This window comes from Mya arenaria, chromosome 1 (genome assembly GCF_026914265.1).
Source record: "Mya arenaria isolate MELC-2E11 chromosome 1, ASM2691426v1".
NCBI classification, from domain to species: Eukaryota; Metazoa; Mollusca; class Bivalvia; order Myida; family Myidae; genus Mya; species Mya arenaria.
Window position 1 is genome coordinate 62189562 of NC_069122.1, and position 18568 is coordinate 62208129.

At 32.4% G+C, this 18568-nt stretch overlaps 1 protein-coding gene across 7 annotated transcripts in view; it reads right to left on the minus strand.

Annotated features, from left to right (window-relative positions):
• LOC128240159 (RNA-binding motif, single-stranded-interacting protein 2-like) overlaps positions 1 to 5138 on the minus strand; it is a 49709-nt gene extending 44571 nt beyond the window's left edge. For 2 of the 7 annotated variants that reach the window (XR_008262084.1, XR_008262080.1), the window contains exon 1: positions 3546 to 4097. The gene's annotated coding sequence lies outside the window, so the exon portion shown is untranslated. Of the gene's footprint in view, positions 1 to 3545; positions 4098 to 4940 lie in introns of those variants that run through there. The other 5 variants (XM_052956684.1, XM_052956697.1, XM_052956690.1 and 2 more) reach the window with 5 other exon arrangements.
• Positions 5139 to 18568: the final 13430 nt, after the last annotated feature.

Below are 18568 nucleotides of genomic sequence, written 5' to 3' on the forward strand. Positions count from 1 at the left end.
TTGGCAATGACACCATCAGGGATGGATCCAGGAATCAACATCAGAGGGGGCTTAACTTACAGTGGTGACCGACCTTTTCACTTGCACTTCTCCCTCAAATCAGAGAGGTTTGGGAGGTAATCCCCCAAGAAAATGTTAACAATTTCTATTCCGAAATGGTGCATTTTGGGCGAATATTTTTTTTCTCTTATATTGAAATAAAAAGTAAACTTGGGCGATTTTAGGAGGGATGCTTGCCTGGTGTGCCCCCACTGGACCTGTTAGTGACCTTCAATGCAACAGGTGATCATCATAGTAACCCTTACAAATCCTTACAAATAAATCATGAAAATGTACATTGGGACCTTTTCCACCGTTTTTCAATCAACATATTTTCGTACTAGACCCAGAAAACAGACTGGACGTGCCTTGCAGGCAAATTTGATCACATTCCAGATAAAACATAGTTACAGTCAGATCAAAGGCAGAGTCAGTGTTCCCATTAGGTCGTGTATTGGTATAAATTCTAAATGAGCAATATATTCATTCCTGTTGTAACTTTCGCTAAATGCATTCTGAAGTTGTGTATATGACCATGCTGTGCATTTTTGAAAAAGCAACATTCATTTCTATCATGCTTAATGCAAAGTAAAGCAACTTTCATAACTATCATTCTTATAATATGCAAAGTGAAATTGTCACAGTTACTAAGAATAGATGTATATTAAATGCCTGTTTGTGTGCATTCCTAATTAGCATTATTCCACTGGTTACTTCAATGTTCTCTAGAGGCAAAGTGTAACAAATCATTGTACCCCTTAGAATTGATTTTGTTCTGATGTAATATTGTCTAAATGAGCAGCATTTGTTACTATATAACGTAGCGGTCCGTATACCACACAAGTAACTGTTTGACTCATGTATGAATGTATACTGGGAATAATGACATGAATTTGACACGTTCAGTACTACTGAAGTGACAAGAATGTTACCGGTTTCTGAATTTTGAGTAGTAGTAGCTTTGTGTGTACAGATAAATTTGGTTACTTTGGCAGATCAAAAAACACTTCCTTGGTTTTAAATGAAACTAATATGGTATTTTTTTATAAACCAAATTATAAGCAAAAAATTTGTTAAAATTTAATATCCCAGAATGCCTATAGGATCAGACATATAAACAATTAAATTTACAAAGCACTAATCGGTTGTTGTTATTTATTATTAATAAGGAACAAAATATGTTGTTTCTTTCAGTATTTTGGGTATAGCAGTATATACTTGAGATAAATGAGTAACCTTATGAGAAATTTCTCATTCTTGCATTGAACAATCTCTTTACTTCATGGTCTTTTCATCATTAGAATTAATCTAACAAAGATTTCACCCATCCCCTTGTTTTTGAGGACATTTTTTCCCTTTTACAAAGCAAGGGCTTAACATTTCGTTGACAGGTCATTTTTCTGAAAATTTACCGCTCACCCTACAGGGTGCATTCACACAACTACTAATTCAACACGATTTCAACTGGATTTACATGTTTAACAACGCAGAGGACACGTTTTTTTTGTCATGTACTTAAAACGATTATTGGGGCAAAAATAACAAGAGAGACAAAATACAGTTGTAAACCATCTTGTTTAATATGGTTCACATCTCGTTTAATTTGGTTTACGAACTATTCCGTCAGCCAAACCTGTAACTGAATGTGTTACTCTGTAACTCCGGAGAAATTTGCATTTTTATGGTGTTTAGTCCCAGTTCAGGAAGAGAACTTCATAATTACGAATTAGCATAATCTTCAAAAGTCAATTTTTCCAAAATATCATGTATTTTACTAAAAGCGCATGCTAACTTGCATATTGTAAGGGAAATATTGATCAAAATAGGAAGAGAATAGAGATGATTAGATTTTCCTTTTAAACGGCTTCAGCCACTTGTGGCTTTCATTTGCTTCCTGTTACTGTTGAGTCGAAACGGAACTATTTGTTGGGCCAAAGCATTTGTAAAATCAACATCTTTACTCTATTATGAACAGTTAACAGTTAATGTACTCAGTATCTAGGAACAATAGAAATGACATTCATAAAATACCTTCATTCAATTTTAGGTCCGGAAACGGGTGATTTCGATAGCTAGTTTTGAGCAATTTCGGTAAATGTCGCTTCGATGTTTAGAGATTATTTCTAGAGAAAAGTGCCCAGCTGGTGTCATCTTGTCACCGATAAATCGCTGGCAGACAATTATGCCAGATTTTTATACTCAAAAATAAAATGACAGAGTAATTGGGTGGAACTGACCTTTCGATGGGTATTCCTGTCACAGATTTTACTGAATCTCGAGCTTTCCCAGCAACCAAACTATTTCAAGACATTTTTACCCACAACAAACACTTAAAAACAGTTTTGTCAGAGATAATGATTAAATATGACACACAAAAATTAATGCTTCAAATCCTTCAGTCACCCCCCTCTTTCATGTATATATAAATCAGAAATTGCATGTCCTTATAATATTTCACCATAAGCGGTTAAATACTTTCTTAAACGATTGAATATATTGTTTCCTAATCTTTCCTAATCCAAAAGAACAGCTGACGTTTTAATCTCACCTTAGCAGTTTAAAATCAGCACTTCCTATAAACCACGACTTATCCGTACAACGCTACCTGATAACATATACCACAAATACTTTCGGAAAACAGAAATCAACATATCATAAAAGTATCATTTCTGAATTGATTTTTCCATCATTATAAGTAACAATTGAGAATACCCCAAACTTTTTCTACAGAATTACACTATTATAGATCCAATGCTGTATGAATAACCAACAATTCATGTGTTTTTCCTTGGGGACGGGAGAGGGGGGGATAATGTAAGAACCTTTTACATGTGAAATCAATCTCTTATAAACATAAATATTTGTATAGAACAATACTTCTAATCGAACAATGCCTGAACATTTTCTTTAGGGCTAGACTAACCTATTCAGGAAACATGAAAACAAACCAGAACGTAAATTTTACACAGAATGCAGATTGTTGGTGTTTGAATCAATAAGTACAAATAATCTTGTCTATTTATCCTGGAGGAGTTTTGTCCTGTATTAATACAACAGACTATTGATACCCTGTGTGATTGACAAAAATTTTAAGTCCTAACGAAAATATTTAAAGTACAAATACGAAGTTATGCCAACATTGTGACCCTGATATACATTATTTCAACAATTGTTTTTCCGATAAAAACAGAAAATATTGAATGAATGATTTACCCATGATCTGCATGATATAATCAAATAAGGCCTTATACAAACAAGAAAACATTATATCTGTAAGGTGAAGGTCATGGCTTCGATAAGGATCATCAAAAACTTCTGTCAATACATTCAATAGTGCAAGAAATGATTTCAATTTCAATGGTCGCTGTTTTCTTTATTCATCCATGGCATGGTGAAATATCATTTTTTCCAAAGTATATTTTAAACGAGTATGAAGTACAATTATCAACATTAAGCTGTAAAATAAGAAGAATGATTATAGAGTAATAAAGTCATTAATGTCTTACCACAAATTGTATAGAATTTATCACGATGACCCCCAAGTCAAGATGGTATTAATAATTGTCCACTGTCAGATTTAATTTAACGCCAATTAATGTGTGTCTCCTCTGTGTTCACATGTATTATTCACCTTTTTATTTGTCCGTTGACCTCAGGTGACCGTATAACATAAAGCCCTTCTCCAGTACAGACAAAAATGTTCACAGCTTTTTCAATAAACTATCACAATCTTAACCAATGTAAAACACTTTCTGTATTATAGATCTGAACCTCTTTACCGTAACATTAAATAGACGTGATTTAACAGTCACACTAGAAATACTTTTCCAACAATCCAAATATCTTGATCATGCTACGCAGGCTCTGTCTAAGCTAAGTCCCAAATACACTAACAGTCCTAACAGTATTACAAGTTCGCCAAATCACAACAAACTATTGAACATCACTGGTTTTCAGATGGAAATGAATGGTGAGACTGATTTTTACGATATATTTCAGATTCTCAAGTGAATGAAACAAGTGACTCCCCTAGCTAGCTGACTGAGCAGTGTGACAGCCGAGTGTATTGCTCGAAGGCATTTTACGGTTGATCACACTCGTGAAATGTAAATATACACTCGTTGAAGCATGAAATGTTTCCCCCCTCGATTTTACCTAGGTGTAGCTCTAAACGCCTGACGATATGGAGACCTATTTCAACATTTTAAAGTCCCTTTCATGAAGAGTGGTATCGTTTTCAGATCAAAAATCTACGCCTGATGAAATTACACAGAGGGGTATTGAAAAAGTTAGCAAAAAATACACACTTGCGAACAATTGGACACTTATTCCTTATTAATCTGTTTTTGTAATTTTCAAAAGTAAATGTGTTACAAAAAAAACAGAACCAATTCTACTTTTGACATGTGTTATTATTATTTCACCAGAGGCAAACTGCGCTTGTATGAATGTTGTTTTTGTGTACCTTGAAATGATGATATTTTAAGTGGATTTTAGATTGACACTGATTGTCGAATATTAATATTTGCATTCCTTTGAATTCTCTCCTTATTCAAAATGAATGAAGAAAAATAACAAAATTGAATCTCTGATATAAATCGAAACATTTAGGTTACAAAAATATTGTTCCAGTAACAGTTACTTTTCCAGGATGAAAACTTTTTTTATCTGTTTATTAAACAAAAGTTTCATTATTCTCCATGTCTTAGATGGATTTTGACACCATGACATGAAACTGATAAAAAAGATAAATCCTAATCATTGTCAACAAGATCACATTCGATCGGATCAGATTCATGTCATAAAAACCTTCATAAAACAATGTTTAAATTGTGAACATGAACTATTATAATATGTTAAAAATACAAAGAATTACTATAAATATAAAATTGAAAAAATACCTGCAACTTGCTGTGATTCAGTAGAAAATGAAGAGAAATATAGACGTCCAAAATTCAAGATCAATCTATGAATCAGTTTGTCATGAGGTCCATAAATCAATTTGTGACATCTCATATAAAATCAAACATTAAATATGATTAAAACTACATTATATCAGTGAAATTCAAGTGTTTGCAATAAGGATACAACACAACAAATGTTGTGCTGTTCCTAAAGATAAAGCGTACATAATCTTAAGGATGCATCTTCTTACAATAAGGAAATTCCTTCTTCATCTAAACATCATTATTTACGTACTTGACTGAGCTAACACTTAGATTCTTAAGTGACCCTTTTTACGTCTCAGTCATAGTGAACATTTTTGTGCTACATGTGTGATCAAGTACATGTATACTGCTTTCATTTGACATTTTTTATCAAGTTATTGAAGCAATGATACTACAAGTTAAAGGGAATGTTTTAAAGTGTCCATAGTTGAATGATGAATTTCGATTTTCATTGGCTTCAATAAAGCATGCTGTGTTGTAGGAAACATTGAGAGAAAAAATCAACATTTTATTGCATGTAACAATCATACTTATCACATGTTTCAATTAATTTTATTACATGCACAAAAGTGCAATGCATGTGGTCTAACAACTCAGAGTGAATGTGAAAATTCAGGCTTAAGATGACAAGAATAGCAACTCTAACAAATTTAGCAACAATTTTATGACAGTTAGTTCAATTAGATTCCTGTGTCATAAAAATGCAACAAGAGGTTTCTTTCCAGTAGATTAACTTAAGCCTCTTATAAATGATGGTTTATATAGACACTCTTCAAAAGGAGACCTAAAAAGCTAGCTCTTCAAAAGGAGGTTGGTCTTTGTCATTTGATGGTGCACTTTTATTTAATCTGTGAATTACAAACAGTGTAAATTGGGTAGAAATCTAAACAATTCACACTGGGCAAAAGAAAAGTAATTAGCAAGATGGTCCACATATTTATATGGTCAAACAAAATAGGCAGACACCAGAGAGCTAATTTTCAAATATTTGCTGAAAACCTTGTAGTTCATCAATTGATGCTAATCCCTCCCAAGTGCCTGCTTAATGGAAGGGTGATGTCCAGTCTTGTCCAGTATTAGTTACATCATCCGAAACTTGGCATTTTATTTGAGAAAGAATTTACAATTTGTTAATAAGAAGGGCATCAATCTTATTTGCATAAAATGAGACTATGACCCAAGACAAATACAGTCTTGGTAAAATAATAATGATTAATTGATGCATCACTCAATTATGTTAGCATTTAAATGGAATACTATTTTCATACTTTTAAAGACTAACCAAACCGGTTTAATCGATTACAATTTGGTTAATCAAATCAAGTGCATCATAACCTAAACCATGCCAATGAGCCAAGAATATAACAAATATAAAACAATCTATAGCTATTGAATAATTGGGCAGATATAACTCATAGTCATTGCATACATTTCCAGACTAAATTATCTGTAGATATGTAGTTAGCTCCCTTGAAATTACTCAAAGTCATTATACATATATTGTAATACAAAAATCATACCAAAATCTTTAAAACTATTTGATGTTTTTTTATGATTATAAATCCAAAGCCACAAAACCTGTTACTAAAATGACAGGAAGTATTATAAATACATCAACAAGAACCCAAAACTGCCATATCTGTGATTATCTGATAAACCATTCAAAATGCTACAGGAAATAACCTAAAATTAGCAAACCAACGTCTTCTGATAACCCTTTAGGTGATAACATTTCCATCTTTTTGCCCATGTTTTAAGCGCTCAACTAACTGTTCTACAATTGAAACAACAATAAATCTAAAAGTACACATTTACGTTAAATTCTGAATGTTTGAGTGAAAAATGCACCTGCAATTTGTGGAGAAACAACGCATCTTCTGAATAATAATGCATTATAACTAGATTATTACATGTATTTACTTGATTTTGTCCTTAAATGATGCTAATTATAATATCAGATTTTATATTTTTGTGGAATTGAAACCTATATATTCAAAAAAATTATGTTTATGAAAAGAGCACTAAATATGACCACAGATATCGTGACCATTAAATAACTTTCTCTTATATTACATGAATTCACAGCTCAAAGTATCAGCTTTTGGCACAGTGCATACCAAACATCACATTTCATAATATCTACTTGTAGATATGATCATAAAATGTGATACATCATGTCTGATACATTATATAGACTCAACAGTTAAGAAGGTGCCAGTTGTATTTTCATATTCAAGCTGCTAATAAATCAGAAAAGATAAGTTTCAAAGTAGACACAAGAGTGCTTTTTACATGTGTACATATCTCTGTTCATCGACTGTTTATTTATGAATCCACATTTCTACACACAGGAAATGTTTATGACTGTATAATATTATAATACATGCATCATTATAGTTGCTTGTTGGGTCAATTTTTTGTTTAGAGCTTTCAAGGCATATTTTAAAATGGCCTATCTCAGCAATGTTGATTACAGTGAAACAGTTTAACCAAGAGGGATAACTCCTTTTCCAATTATTGCATTATAATTGAATTATTTGCCAAAACTGAAAAAGGTTTTTAGTCTCATTATTACTCAGAATAGAACAATGAAGATCATAATAGAATCTTTTTCATATTACTTTTCAGCAATATGTCATCATTTACACAAGATAAAGTTATAAGATTGGTGATACATTCTGAAGACAACAAAGATAAAACAATCAGCCGGTGGGTGAAAAATCCTCATTTCTACATCAATCATGATACATTTTACATCTTTACACCACAAAGGCTTGCTATCACACAAAATCTAATAAACAACAGCGTAAATGAATTGATGTACGATTTATGTCAGAAAAGGAGACTTAATTACTAAGCTGTTTTAGATAAGAACCTGTTTGAGTTACCTCTCTTTATCAATATTATCTCCCTTTGAACTTAGATCTATGATTTATAGGAAATCATGAAAGGCATGACAGATAATGATTTTCAGAATATATTGGGTTTCCTTTCTTCATAACTATGAAAGTTTATTCTATAAATCAAATATTTTGAATCAATTTAATTATACTTCCGTTAATCCTAGTGTATTTCACTACTCATATGTATGTATACAGTATACATTTAAGGGCTTGTAAATCTGGCAGGTAGAGAGACAACCTTACAGTTTCTATGAATTTTAGTCACATTTTTGAAAAAAAGAATACATTTCATGGAAAACGCCTGCGCAGAATGCTCTCTTAGGCATAAACAAATGCTTAAGTCTCTTAATCCCCACTTAAATAGCGAAAGACAAATTCTACTCAGAAAACCGTCCCATCAATCAACGTCTGAGAGGGTCATCTGGTGTCCAGGACCGTTTGTCCATTTCATCTCATTTTGTTTCGATATCCTATAGTGTATGGAAACACTAGACAAAGATTGAGCTTATATTGCTAACATCATTACATTCATATAGCTCAATGTAGGTACTGCGTAGGCCCTGAGGTCTATGTATGGATAGGCTAAGAAGGGGCTATATAATATCATTACATTGGCGTAGCTCAAAGCTGGCACTGTAGGCCCTCAGAATTTAGATGTTTCTGAAAATGTGAATGCAGGCCTGAACATCTTATTTGTTTTTGCTATGCTTTTGCAGTGTTTGTCTGCTAACTTTGAGACTTTCATAATTACCTATGTATTTGTTGTTTTGTTTCCTTAGAAGTGATCAAAATCATTTTTTTTTTAAAAGATGTCCAAATCTGCGATTTTAAAGAGGCACTGAACATAAACTCTTGATGATGCAGAAACTATCACACAGGAATTATCATTCAAGAAGAAACGATTGATGAGATGAGGCTTGAAATATTTCCTACCTCATATAAATCTATGTCTATCTATAGTGTGTTAAAAAAATGGCTCTTTTAAGAGGATAAAGCTACAAATACCATAAATCTGAAGCATAAAGTGGGATGATAAAGCCTGATATCTTTTGTTTTAAAACTATGTTGATGTACGTCTTATAAAAAGTTACAACATCTTTGCGTTAACAGCTCAATGTGTTACAGTATCTTTGCGCTAATCACTAGAATCCTACTCCCACATCTTTCTACAACAGTTTCCAGCTCTTATCTTCTTAGTTCTTCCTGGTTTTATGTTTAATAGACTGGTTGCTCATAACATCATGTTATGTTACAATATTTCACTGATTACATTTTACATAATGTTGTGCTGCATGTTACACATGTTGGGTTGCATGTTACACATGTTGGGTTTTACAGACTGGTTCCATATTGTACATGTTTGGTTTTACAGACTGGTTCCATATTGCACATGTTGGGTTTTACAGACTGGTTGCATATTACACATGTTGGGTTTTACAGACTGGTTGCATATTACATTGTTGGGTTTTACAGACTGGTTGCATATTACATATGTTGGGTTTTACAGACTGGTTGCATATTACACATGTTGGGTTTTACAGATTGGTTGCATATTACACATGTTGGGTTTTACAGACTGGTTGCATATTACACATGTTGGGTTTTACAGACTGGTTGCATATTACACATGTTGGGTTTTACAGACTGGTTGCATATTACATATGTTTGGTTTTACAGACTGGTTGCATATTACATATGTTGGGTTTTACAGACTGGTTGCATATTACACATGTTGGGTTTTACAGACTGGTTGCATATTACACATATTGGGGTTTACAGATTGGTTGCATATTACACATGTTGGGTTTTACAGACTGGCTGCATATTACACATATTGGGGTTTACAGATTGGTTGCATATTACACATGTTGGGTTTTACAGACTGGTTGCATATTACACATGTTGGGTTTTACAGACTGGTTGCATATTACACATGTTGGGTTTTACAGACTGGTTGCATATTACACATGTTGGGTTTTACAGACTGGTTGCATATTACACATGTTGGGTTTTACAGATTGGTTGCATATTACACATGTTTGGTTTTACAGACTGGTTGCATATAACACATGTTGGGTTTTACAGATTGGTTGCATATTACACATGTTGGGTTTTACAGACTGGTTGCATATTACACATGTTGGGTTTTACAGACTGCTTGCATATTACACATGTTGGGTTTTACAGATTGGTTGCATATTACACATGTTTGGTTTTACAGACTGTTTGCATATTACACATGTTGGGTTTTACAGACTGCTTGCATATTACACATGTTGGGTTTTACAGATTGGTTGCATATTACACATGTTGGGTTTTACAGACTGGTTGCATATTACACATGTTGGGTTTTACAGATTGGTTGCATATTACACATGTTGGGTTTAACAGATTGGTGTAAAATCATTAGGAATGTTGAAACTAAGATATTGACAGCTGGAACTCTTCAACAAATGCTGATATATACTCAATATATTATATTATATATATATAAGTCCAAGATCTTGAAAAGCGTCAGTAAAATGATTCAGCTAAAGGCTGTAGAGTGATTGATTGATTTTAAATTTATATAAAAAAAGGAAGTACTAACAAACACAAAATTTTACCTATGTACAAATGAGACATTAGACATAGACACACAGCCGTTAGTCATTATTCACTCTTATATTGCCCGATGACTTTATTGCCTTGAAAATGCCTTTTTGAGTACTAAAAGTGCCAAAATCTGTCTTCCCGAAATCCAGCCTATTTTTTTCTGTATTTTTTTTCCTGAAAAAAATCTCTTCAATGGTATCGGTCCATTACTATCTTTGTTTCCATTATAATGTGTGTTTTATATTGTATTTGTTTAGTTACTTTGTGGATCAAGTTGCAGGCATTATCATGCAAGGTTTATTATTTTTCTCTCTGGATATTTTGGATAATTAACTGTGCGATAACATTGCTGATAAGCCCTGTCAGACTTTAATGTCAATCACCTTTTGAGTTATGGCATTAATTAACCAAGAAATTCTGACCAATCCCTAAACCTATAAATTTAATCATCATGAAGGTGATGATTAGATTTTATTATTTTTCTCTTGAGAAGTAAGGAAATATTTTATGAAGATAATTATTGTACTGTAGATTACTAGCATTAGCCTAGGAAAGTTTGCAAGTTTTTTCAGTATAGCAAGGCAATAATAATAAATGTTGGATATCTTACTTGCTGGAAAGAAAGGATCGTTAATTATCTTAATTGACAAGATAAAATTATATGCAAATTAAGACATGTCAAAATGGTCCAATTTTGTTTCTACAAAATAACCCACTACAGGTTTTCACAATTCATTGGCAAACATTTTACAGGTGATTCAATAAACCAGTAATAATACTTGGTAATAATTAACATATCACTAAGTTGATGTTGAATGCACCTGGCAACTTATGTATAATGTAATGTCTGAGAAACACTGCATATTGAATCATTCCTTTGATCAATATTTCAAATCCAATAATTGATCAAAGATCTGAAGATACCAAATTAAATGGAATAATTGTTTCAAGAGCTGCACAATTTTAGTGCTAATTATCAATGGTGAAAGTTACAGCTGGAAAACAGTCATACAGCTTGCATTCTCAGGTCAGTCTGATACAATAATTGATCAATAATAATTGATGTGAAAAATCTAAAAATACTTGCTTCTGCATTTAGCCTATATGTTATCAAATTTATTATGAGGATAATAAATTAGAGTTGTGAAAACTAATAAAATAATCAATGTTATTATGAATTATGAGGCCAAACAGACAAATGTGTACCATTTTTAAACAATATTCTGTGGAAAATCATAAGGAAATAATCTCCATATAAATTGTTTGATGCTTCATGCAATGCGGTCCCAATATTCAGCTAATTGTCCGAATCATGGACAAATTACCCATTGTTATTGACCTCCTCATTGATTACCAATAGCGCGAGGAGCAGAGGGCCCCCTGTTGCATGCCGATTAATACCCATGGGACAGAAAAATTTGTCTGTCACGCTTCCACCATAAATGGCCTTCATACAATAAAAACATTTTATTCACGCATTATTATATTAAAGATAAATACCTGATTACAAAATTGCTGCAGTTGACATTTTCAGAAGTGGCAGACATTAATGGGCATTTTCTGTCCAGAAATTATTTCAATGAACGGTTATGGACCTAAAAATCTGTGAAAATAGCAAGTTCTTTGAAATGTTTAGTATAATGTAGAAACCTTAATAACACTTATTGTGGATTACAGATTGTTACATCAACAAACTAGCATACTCACATTACCTTAAAACAATGCATAGTCAGAAATCAAATTAATCTTACATAATTTCAAAAAGGGGGGCAACTCTTGCATTGACCTGTACTTCTATTTCACAAAGGGGAGCAACTATTGCACTAACTAGTACTTCTATAATTGTGATGATAACTGACCAGTTTTCATAGATAACACTTTTATGACAGAATGATAAAGACTTCTCCTCACTCAAAACTTAGTGTCATCTTCTTGTTTGCTTTATAATTATATATGACATCTTATCCTTGGAGGCCCAAATAGGGGTATTTATGACATCTGTCCTAAGAGGCCCAAATGAGGGTATTAATTTTAAAGAAATATTGGTATACTGATAAAATGGTCAATAAGTGCTGGGCCTCAGGGGACTCATTATGAGAAGACAATAATGATTATATGGTAACTGGTGTTATAATGGAAGATCCAGTTAAGATAGCAGAACCAGTCAATAACAGTCCTAAAATTTCTAGGACCGTAAAAGGCTAATTTGCACACAAATGTAATGCTGAGTGGGGGAGTAACAAGAAAAACTTTGTCTGAATAGGTCTTAGCATGCTTTATGACTAAAATTTATGGCATTCCGTTTAAAGATAGTCATAAGGTTTGAAGTTTACTTTGATGAACTGTGTATGTGGTGTTGTTAGCAGTAATATCTCAGTGGAAAGTAGAATATTTATTTTAATGAGTGTGTCAGACTGTGTATAACTACTTGTTTATCTATTTTCTACATATATTTTTTGATGTATATGAAATAAATGTAACATATCCTCTAAATCAGGCTCTCAAGCAGTGTCCCATAGAGAAAAGTAGGTGAAAGTACGAGTTCTTTGCAAGCAAAAGTAGAAAAACACGGCATTTTAAACATCAGATAAAAACATTTAAAAAAAAAAAATTCTTAACTTATTTTAATGTCTTACACCTATTTCACCAAACCTGTGATGAAACTAAGCCTTGAATGACAGTTTTAAGTTATTGAAAGGTTTATAGCCATCAGGCCAGCTCAGATTGGCAATGTTTCAATTGGCTCATAAGCGCTGCTAAGACTTATGAGGTAATCGATGAAAAACATTTACAAATAAAGATAAAAACTGCTCTTTAAATCACAAGTTGTCACAAGAAAGTAGAAATAATAAGTTTTTACAAGTAGTAGAAAAAATAAGCTCTTTTAAAAAGTAGAAAAAAGCAAGAGCGCTGGAAAGCAACGACCAAAACAATGACAAGAAATGTTACTTTGTATGTCCGAAGAATATGAAAGTGAAATGAAAAAAACAAATTACCATGAGTAATTCTAACATAATATTTGCAATGAACACACTTTTGAAAGAGGAAAGACAATAATATTCATAAAAGAAGAATCTCAAAGACACAGATAATTGTAGTAAAGAGCTGTTATCACTACAAGCGGGGACATCAGGCTCAAATGGCGTCGAGTCTATCATATAAATCTCTTTGGACAGGCGACACCCATATTTGGTACTGGTAAATTCTGGTTTACACTGTTTACATAAGTTTAAACTTTTATCACAGGAGTGTTATTATTGACTTGTTAGGATGAAGCGAATAAGTTAACTTTAAGGGGTGTCCGAAAAAAAATATAAATAAATAGATTGTGTGAAATGGGAAAAATGAAGAGTTATCATTGAAGATTGCTATATAAAATGCTTTGTTTTGCCAAAAAGCAATAGTTTTGCTATTGAAAATTAATATTTTAGGCTAATAGAAATAAAGTATTGTTTAAATTTGTAGATGAATAAATCCTTTTTTATACAGTTTGAAAATGTTGACAACAAAAACTCAGTGAACAACTCCCTCAGTCATTAAATAGTTAATACAAATGTTCAATCTGTCAAAAAAAACAAGAATTAAAGGACTGAAATAACATTATCATGTAAACAGAGCAATTATCCATTCATTATGAATAATTTACAAATCTATTATTTAACAACATAGGCATTCAAAAACAACAACTGCTTCTGTAATGATGATATACAAGAATGGAAATGATAAATATTCAATATTGTGAACTGCTTGGGTTGAAACAGACACTGAGACTATCTTGAGTATTGTCTGAGATAACTATCATTTTGTGCTGAGTATTTGTGACAGATTTTCTCGAATTGTCATGCAGACTAGGAAAGCTTTTTATAGTAAGAGCCCCTGACAATGATTGATCGCTTGTTTGGTATGAGCTTCCACGGATATGTCTGGTCATTTCACATCTGGTATAGACACAATATCAAATCTTTTTGCATCATTTTAAGACAAGGAAAAGAACACTATTTATAAAATGCACATGCAATGGTACTGGCAAGAATTGAGAACAATACACTTTAATCGCTAATGCTTTTGTATTTACACAAAAAAAGCAAGATTATTTTTTTCATATAAGCACCAACTACACAAAGCTTTGAAATAATCAGAAGCAAACTTTCATACACTTTATGTCGTTATCTCCCTTTAGAAATTTACAATATTTTAAATTTTACCCCAATCAAATCAATGGACATGCATCAACATTTAAGATCACTATTATCGAATAATATCCATTTTAAATATGCAATATTTTTAATAACCTGACACTCATGCATTAATAATTACCTCCCTTTGTAAAATATATTATTCAGTTTTTTGAATTATCTCCCTTTCATTGACCAAAATGCACTCAAAAAAATGTTTGCACAAGATCATCATTTTTACTGACATATACTTCTCCACGGATTAACACTTCTCCAGTATTAAAAATAAATAACTTAAAAGCCATAGTGTCTTCAATAGTTAGAAATAGGAGAGAATTCTTTTAAAAATACCCAGGAGACCAAAGTCTAGACATTGGGTTTGACATTAATGAAGCTGAATTTATTTCCAACTTATTCTCCTAAAAAAACCATTACCCCAACTTGTTTTTTTCTACAGCTTAACATGTTATCAGCGAAGATAAGTTTTAGACAAGGGAGACAATTCAACTACAAAATAGGAATTATCAAAATTTAAAGGGAAATAAATCTAAACACAAAATGTGCCGCTGTTTGGAAAAGAATGGTCCATTATGTGAAAATAATTTGGCATGCAAAAAACACAAGGAATGTCAACACTCAATGTTTTCTGACTGTCTGAATCACTTCAAGGTACATAACTCTTGAACGAATTTAACCCGAGTGCTGCAACTTAAAAGACAAACTTAATTTAGACAAACCATTTCTGTTACTCACTTAACAGCCCTCAAACCAGTTTGAGGTACTCTCACACAACCATTAAAATAATTGGCAATTCAATCTTACAACTTTGAATTGACCTCCATTTTAAAAGTTAACCTTTACTATGAGAAAACACAATGCTATCAAATTTCATGATTTTGTATTACAATTCACTTGATTATAGGTGATTGTAATCTTTTTACGATAAACATTATGGTATTCAGCCTTGGACTATGTGTAATGAATGAATATTATGTTTGTACAATTTTTATGCAACATGAGAATGAAAGTTGTTTATATAAAAGCCTTCGAGCCAAATTTGTATATATTATTCCAAATGTCAAAAAAAAAATTCAACGCCTACAATCTCCACACGCATTATTCCAATGATTAAACATGCTCGTTTATCATATTTTATAAAGCAATTAATCGCACAATTATTGCCTGCCAAAAATAGAGCCCATTGCAAACAAAACAGGAACAATAATAGAATATTAGATCCCAGAAGTATAGACATCAGCAATTACTGCAAATCGTTCAAGAATCAAGTCCATTATTGATCGATTGGGCCAATATAATGCCGGATAATTTGTTAAGATCGGATGTCCATCACATATTGGACATAAGTTGCTAAAGTTGCCCGATGTTGCAGGGTGTAAAGACCATCACCTTGACAACTGAAAATTTATATCTTGGAAAAGGCAAAATTAGCCTGTAATAAATAGTCAACCAGTTATTGATGTGTTCTCTGAGACTTGTTTGGGACCTATTTTAATTGCATAGAATGTACATCATTAATAAATTTAAGACTGAAGTCCCTATCAGTAATTATTGAAACTTATATGATTTACACTAGTCCTGAATAAATATTAGGATAGGACTGCACCCTTTATCACCATGTAAATTTATAACAAGGTAAGATCAGCTTTAAGTCTGAAAGTGCCGATAAAGTATGATATCCGATATTAAACTCTTTTTTTATAAACCCCCCCTCCACCCAGCCCCCAATGGAATAATTGTTAGACAATAAATTATGTTTTAAGGTACAACAGAGGAGCTTGGTAAAATTTTTTAATTGGAGGAAACTAACCTAAGAATTTGAGGGCTTAACATAAGATTGTTGTAATGGCTTCTATTTTAACGCCATCTTTTTCCATATTGAGTTACAGCCGTCTTGCATTAAAATTAATGAAATGAATTATAATTTAGGTTATTAACAAGAGAGTTGTTTAACTTAAGTCACCAGCGGAAAACAAGCAAGGAATTTTTGTACTTAAAATATTTTACGACTCACAAATGACAAATGACAAAGAAACATGAAAATGATAAATATTTTACGAAAAGAATGCCAACAGTTTGACCAATTAATTCTAGCTGAATATCTAATAATCAATAAGCTACTGTGTCAGGACCGATTAATTTTCGAGTGAGGTTAAGTACTCTCAAAATGTCCACTGAAGAATCGGATGTCAAAAAACGTGGAAGCATGATCAATTAAATGCGTAAATAAGCTTCTGTAGAGGCGGCGGCTAATCATATTCTATTGATGAAGCTATTGACGAAACAGTCTAACATGATAATAGCCATTTTTTGTTCGCTGGCGTAGTCTCTATGGAATAGAATGTGCAACCACCAAATTGGCAGAAGCCAATATTGTGCACCTTGCGTGCCAAACTTATTACTTTTCTACGAAATAAGGTTCTTTTATTTGTTGAACAGGCGTGTAATAGCCTTCTTTAGACTTTAAGTAATTTTAATCAGAAACATGTGTATGCTGTTTAACGTTATGAAGACCATATCACTGCATGCAAACTTGTTTACATAAAATGTGAAAAAATATTTTGCACAGGTTTTATTGAATTGTTCAAGTGGCAAAACACAACAATATTCAAGCAAGGGAAAATTATATGTGAATGTCATTATCATAATAGAATTTTACGTTTTATTTCATACAGCATGGAATACTGAATTTCTTGTTGAGGAAAACAAGGAACGATCGGACTGAAATTCTTACTGTATCCACAGTTTTTTCATTCAAAATCAATTGATACTTAAATAAAACAAAGATAAATTTGATGAATCATAACAAGTTTTGATAATTATTCACAAAATGAATGTTTTTTTGGGGAAAAAATTAGAATAATTTTTTTTTTTCGACTGTGGTACAATACATAATAGATTCAGAATCCCACCCCCTTATGAGACGAAGATTTGTTTTTTTCAATGAAATATATACCCTGTAGAGACACTTAATGGAAATTTGTGGGTTCAAATTCATCGCAGTAGACAGGTTGCTATGGTATAATCTTAACGAATTTACAATAAATGATGTTTTAGTGTAAGGATATACTTCAGTTACCTTACATTGTAGGGTGAATGAAGAAAGATGAACACCATGTTGTCCAAAACACAAGTAAGAAGACCCCTTTTTGTGGTGGGCCAGGACCTGCCAGGACATTAGATACACAGACATGACAAATGTGGGCCCAGAAAATTGACCAAATATTTTTCAGTTAGGCTAAGATTTCTTCAAACACCTTTAAGAAGCTAACAGTTCAAAGCATTTCCTGGCAGCGTAATTCAAACTGTGCGTACATTTGAATTAAAAAGCTTCTAATTCCGGATCCAGCTGATCCAAAAATAAGAGCAAGATGGTATATTTTAACCACATTTGTCGTTATCAGGGAATTGGTATACAAACGGAAATCTAATGACGGTGTGGCTAATGGGTAATTTGTATGGCGAAAATCTTCACGGGTCAACCTGAAAGCGGTTTTCTTGCGAGGATGACGATTGATATGTGTCAAAAGGACAATATTGTTTTAATAGATGATTTACGTATGGAATAATGTTTGGAATTGATTAGGAATATTGACATCAAGTCATATATTAATAGGCAGCTGGGATATCGTCATGGCATTTTTTCGGGCATATACCGGTTCATAACGATCACCGTTGATGAGTTGAATTTAGATATTTCGGTTATTTTTGTTTGCCTAAAATGTCTTGATTTGCTAGAAAATCACTTCACTGATTAAACGTATACGTCTGAGTTAAGCTAAAAAAGTGTTTCAAGTTCTTCATTGGTCAATGCCATTGATTGACCATTCTTTCATCGTTTTGGATTAAAAAAGAATTGGATAAATATTAAGATATTAAGAGACATCTA